A 6,720-nucleotide genomic window follows, 5' to 3' on the forward strand; every position below is an offset into this window, starting at 1 on the left:
AAATCCTTTTACAAAAGCGTACAATCCTTTTAAAATTGTATTGGCTATTAAAACAATTTAATTTTAACTTACCTAGTAATCAGGGATCGAAACCGTTTCAAATTTTAACGGTTACGGTTTTAGTTCTTGAGAACGGTTTTCTAAATTTTCTGGTCTTGGTTTAGGTTTTAAGATCGGTTTTTAAAATTTTTTGGTTTTGGTTTCGGTTTTAAAAAAGGTTTTTCAAATATTTTATCGGTTTAAAGAACGGTTTTAGAAAATTTTCGGTTTTGGTTTTTGGAACGGTTTTTAAAAATTTCCATTTCATTTTCCTGTCCAATTACTGTAGACTCGATTTTTATTATCTATTAACTATTATAAGGGCTGAGTCTAAAGCCCTGAAATATGGCTACTTTGTATAATTAGTGTACAATATACGATATAACAAATTTACGTTCAGCAGAACTAATTTCGTGTTATTAACTTGAATATTTTGTACCTAATTTAGGTGCCTCGTGCCTACTTTTGCATTCGACATAATATTATGTTGTCATATTATGGTTGAGATCATTATTCGATTACATTAATATTTAATGTATATTACAATAACATCACACTATATTATTTGTATTTGCAATTTTGATAATCATAAGTTAATAAAGATAATAAATAAAGATAATCATAAGTTTAGTAATAATATATATATTAATATTTCGTAATACTCAGTAATTGCATCAGGATTTTTATCAATAAATCCGAACATAATAATTTCTTCGTATAAAAATAGTATAATTACAAATAATATAATTAACTTTATGGAATTCAAAGAAACCGACAGTAGTTTCAAATTTTATTTGGTTTTTCAAGAACGGCACAAGAACGGTTTTTCAATTCTATGGTTTCGGTTTGGGTTTTGAAAACGGTTTTTTAAGGTCTTAGGTTTCGGTTATGGTTTTTAAACCGGTGTTTAAAAGCTTTTAGTTCCGGTTCCAGTTCCGTTGTTCAGATATTATAAAACTGCGGTTTTAATCGGTTTCGATCCCTGCTAGTAATAAAATATTATAGAAAGAACTAAAAAAAAAAAAATATGGGATCGCAACAATAAGTCTGAGCCCTTTTTATTATTAAATTGCCATTGTATAATGTATGCAGAACGGTCGTTTTTAAATATTTTTTAAACCTATTTTCGGCATTGTTCAAGATTTGAAAACGCGATGGTACAATATATTGTCGAACGCCAACGCTAAGTCGGGTCTGTATGGACTGTCCGTTTAGGTATACATATTTTATAATTTGTGTTCCATTCAAACAATTTAATGTAATATTATTATTATAATGTCATCTCACAATAGGCGTTCATCATATAAGCACGATAAAAATCTCGGAAATGCGGACATTTTTTTTTTACGGTCAGACGAGACTAGATTTCATTAACTTAATGGCCCGACGACTGCAGGATTATAATTTTTTCTGCTGAATGCGGTTTCCTCGTTAACGCATCTACCATCTGGTATTTGAACTTGGTAGGCCACAAACTGCACATTCACATCGGCAAACCGCTCGCCACTCGACGTCGATTATCGTTTGGAACGACGTGACTTACCTCAAGATGAGAGTTCCACAAGTCGTCGAAACATTTTACGGATTAAAGGGCTCAAAAAATATAGGGGAAGTATTGCGGTACGTTTTACCTAGAATTTTTTTTTCATATTTCGTTAATAATCTACGCAAATTATTCCCTTCGACATTGCACACACACACACACACATAGGTTCATACGACGACGATATACAACATGGTTTGCATAATGCAGTTAGCATAAATTCGAAAGGTCTTCGACCTGAAACCCACCGCGGTAGGGCGTTCCGAACAATCTGGTTTATTCGACGTATATTATATACATATTATGTCTGTTCCAACTTTTTTAATTTTTTTTTTTACGTACGGCCTTACATTTTATTCTGGCCACTTATGGACGCGACATATATATGTGTATATGTCGTATGGGTGAGCCAAGCCAAGCTTTATCGGTGCCAAACGACCTACACGGCCTTTTTTAAATTAACACACGTCGATTGTTTCCCACCCGAACGACAAATAAAAAAAAAACCAACTTCAGGACGCACTTTGATTAAATAAACGCGAAGATTCGAGAAAATAATATTATACACGCACTATTGCCGGTATGCCGCGGACAATTATTCTTATATTGATAACGTCGAATCAATAATAATTCATTTAGTCAGCCGATGGTAAATATTATAATACGCAGGTATAAAGGTACAAAAATTATATTGTACAATCGTTGTGCGCTCGATGGATTTAAAAATAGTTCATTTACCCACCGAATAAAATAATAGTAAATCCAATTCACACGTTTGAAAATGTTGAATAATATAAAGGTTAGGTCGCTTACATTCTGTAGCCACAGGCCCAAACAGAGACTACAACTGCAGAGGTGCAGACCGTTCTCGGGGACCGTGATGTTAGAGTTTAAAATAACTAAATTATTTATGATAAACAACGATTTACAATAAACAATATATTATTGAAAATTGAAAAAATTGTTACAGTTGAAAAATTAAACCGTCATTATAGATGTTTTAGTCTTGTGTGTATAGTTGTGTATTATAGTTGTAGTGTCGCGTGAAAACTGTGTACCTACATACTTCGTCCCGCCTATTCTAAAGTCGTTTGTTCCCGTTAAAACGTACCTATGTTTGCGGCAAGCAAAATAAATCAAAAAAGTTAAAGTGGTTATATTTGTAAAAAAAAAAAAAACCATCTACTCGTATATTTTATTCACGATTATTCGAAACACATTAGGCCGATAATTATTACCTTTTAAGAAAGGTCATTAGAAGACAAAATTAACTATAAATAATAATTATAATATAATATATTAGTTTTTCTTACTTTGGAGTTTGGGGTTGTTAAATTAGAATAATATATTATAATGGTTCTTTTGTCCTATCTAGGCGACTGTTATTAGTTAATAGTTATTATACAGACGTATACATTATGCGTCCATTAGATATCTCAAACCAGTTTTTGTTTAAGTGCAAATTTGAATATTCTTATTTCTTGGTATAGGTACATTGCGTTGTTTACAGTTGTAATGACCGCTGGCGGTCAAAAATAATTACTATTATTATTCATTATTATTATTGTAGATAATATAAATATTATATTATATAAAACGATTCAACTAAATTAAATGTACAAAAATAATTTACGCATATAATTAGTTCAACCCTTCAAATTCCATTTCGATGATCTAATTCATTTTTCCCGAGATATCAACGCACACAATATATATTATATCGTATGTTAATTTTGAATATTTTCAATTCAGAAATATTATTGTTAAATATATTAATTCCATTATTTTAGATTCTGGCAAAGATTTGTGTTTAAATCAAAAACAATTTTGACAAAATATTTTCGCGTCCCATTAGCACCCATCGTTAACATATGGCAACGTTTATAGGCTCTATTTAAAAAAAAAAATTTTAATGTGAGTGTATTTATAGAAGTTGTCCACAAATATGTATTGAAAATTAAAAAAAAAAAGGTGGGCAAGTGGATGTCACTCTGCTGTATAGTAGGTTACAATTGGGTCACTGTATAATGGATGGTATTAAATTTGAATTCAATGATAGAATATCATTGTAGGTATAAGAAAAACGATTCTGAGCGGAGACTGAATCTAGGTATATGATATATTATATATTTACGTCTATGGTATTAAAAAAAAAAATTGACCTATAATAAATTCCAGATTAATAATATCACAATATCCATTAGGTACTTATAATGCGTTATACTTCAACAACAAACCGTGATACTATCATAGATAGATAATATTATACTTTAGAAGTTTCAAATACCCACGAATAATATTATACAATCACATCAAAATAACTAAAATAGTTATTCTAGGTTTTTTTATATGTAATTTCGTCCAAATTTTAACTTAAAATAGAGTATAAAAATAAACTGTGCTTATGTATTTTTTTGATTTTTTTGGTAACAGAATTAAATATTTACGTGGAATCTTGTTTTAAATTTTCAATCCTTAAGGCTTAAATATAAAAGTTGAACGTTTTATACATTTTTAACTACAAAATAATTATTCAATTTTAAATTTGATACATTTTGTCAAAATTTGAACTTAAAAAAAAATTGAGCCTATGTATTTTTAATATTTGTCAACTGCTATTGTAACAATATATCAGGAGCCTTGCATTAAATTTTCACGCTTTTTTACCCAACAAACAAAATTTTATTGATATTTATAGGAAAAAAACTAAAAAATTGAAAACTGAGAAAACAGCTCAAAAAGAGGCAAAATATTTTCAAAATTTTATGGTGTATAGAAAATGAAAATATTAACATTCAGTGAAATTTTAAAATATCTACTGTCATTCATTTTTTAATTACAATAAAATAAGAAAATCGTCACATGAGAAATCGAGCGAATATCAAATGTTGTAAAAATATGAATTTCAAACGCTCATAAAAATTTAATTTGACTTTCTTGTAGACATTTTTTTTTTTGATAAAGGTAGACTATAATATGAGAAATCTTGTATTACATTTTCAAATTTTAGATTTAAAAATAAAATTTTTTACGAATTCTTAACCCAAAATAATTTGCTATTTTCGTGATTTTTACATTATACACAGCACATTATGATATTATACTAATATATTGTTCTAGTTAGAATATCAGTTTATTAGACATTTAATTATTTAATTTATTATTTTTGTTTTTTAAAATCTCAATAACTGTGCGTCTTAAATAATCTAAAAAGTGTAATTTGTATTTCTAATACGTGGAAGAATGTCGTTTTTACCATAACGTACAATATAATATAACATAATATTCTAACGCTCGCCCACGTACAATTACTGCGTATTCAGATTATATTTATTAATATTTTATTTATAAGCACATTTCATACTTTGTTACCATACTTTGTTCGTTGCACGAATTTTACATATATTATTTATATTCATGGACTGCAGTTAAATTTCGTACGAGTTCCTTATTTCAGGTATCTATATATGCATGATATACATTACCAAAAAGGACTCGTGACGTTATAACTTTAGATTTATAGATAAAAAGATGTGAATATCTTTTGCTGTTCACGCCGTCTTCAATCGATGTACCTACTCGAAAATATTCATGCAGAACTGATCATTCCGGTAGACGGTATCGACGACGGTAAAATTATGTTCTTGAGGGGGGGGGGGAGATATAGCTAGCTGATATTTTGACGTGCACTTTGATTTTAAAAATATAATTTATGATTATTAGATCTTAAACATTGAAAAAAGGTCATGGGGAATCTATACCCCCCCCCCTAAATTTGACGACCACTGGACGGTAATATTTACTTGTAGATTTTTTCAGTACCTATATAATGGCTCTATATAGTAAATAGTTTCTCGCGTAACGAAAAATCTTTTTTGAAAAAAGTAAAAGGTACATAACATCAACTACAATTTACATATGTTTTTTTAACTATACGCTCGTTTCGATTTTGATAGTTATTCAGTATTTTTATACTTTCAAATCTAATATCATTATACACAAACACAGTAGGTATCTTTTAAATCCTGCGATAAATGGAGCAAATCGAGATAGCAGTCCCGTCCATCTTATTTGTTTTTTAATCCGTCCAAAATTATAAATGATATGTTATACTTGGAATCTACGTTTTCCGTTTTTGCCGATTTGTGCGAGAAATTGAAAATAACACGACCCACTCGTAATAATATTATAATTAAAAATATTATCGTTAAATTTGAATGGTTCACAAACCAATAGTGGATGCCGGTCAAATAATTCAGATGAAATGTTAAATAAACTCTAAAAAAGTAACGACTGTGATGTGAACTTATAACCTAACCTGACCTAACCTATTACCTAGTATATAGCGCCAACAATTGAAATAACAATCGACCTGACTCGATTTTTCTGACCAAAATCCTAATACACGATGGTGACAAAACGTGTTATTGTAAACACTTGAATTATATGACTAAACCTAATATAAATTACACAAGTTTCACTATTGTTTTCATATTTGCAAGTGTTGTACATTTTATATATTTTATACAATGGACATGGTATTTTATGAAGTAACGTCGCCGCGTTAGTATAAGATTATAATAATGTGTTTAACCGCTAATATTATATTATGACGTAAATGGTTTCATACATAAATTATAGTTACGTTAGTTTTACTCTAATTCAAAATAGGTAATCATTTCGCTTTGCAACGTTTTGAGTAAATATTGTTTTTTTATATATTATGTGTGAGTACGTTTAGTCACATATTTTTTAGATAGTTACTAACTTCTATAGGTACCTAAGTACCGTTGAATAAAATATATATATATTATTATACCCATAGGCGTAACTTTACCTCTAAAACGTAAGGTGCTTGTAAATGCTTCACAGAGCCGCAGAGGACTTTGCCCCAAAATAGACCAAAATAGCTTTGATTTTTTTTCGTCAAATATATCATAATTTAAAAAACATAAAATTGATAGTACTTCACTATAATAAAAATTATTTTATCTAAATAAACAAGGGGTGCTAAAGACCTTCAAAGTTTTGCCAATGATTAAACCTCATCGTATTTGAATCGTTCGATAAACTATTTTCTAATCAATATTTTTAAAATATGATTCTAGAAGACTAGAACATTGTAGTAATCAAAAGGA

This window comes from Acyrthosiphon pisum, chromosome A1, assembly GCF_005508785.2.
Source record: "Acyrthosiphon pisum isolate AL4f chromosome A1, pea_aphid_22Mar2018_4r6ur, whole genome shotgun sequence".
Classification (NCBI taxonomy): domain Eukaryota; kingdom Metazoa; phylum Arthropoda; class Insecta; order Hemiptera; family Aphididae; genus Acyrthosiphon; species Acyrthosiphon pisum.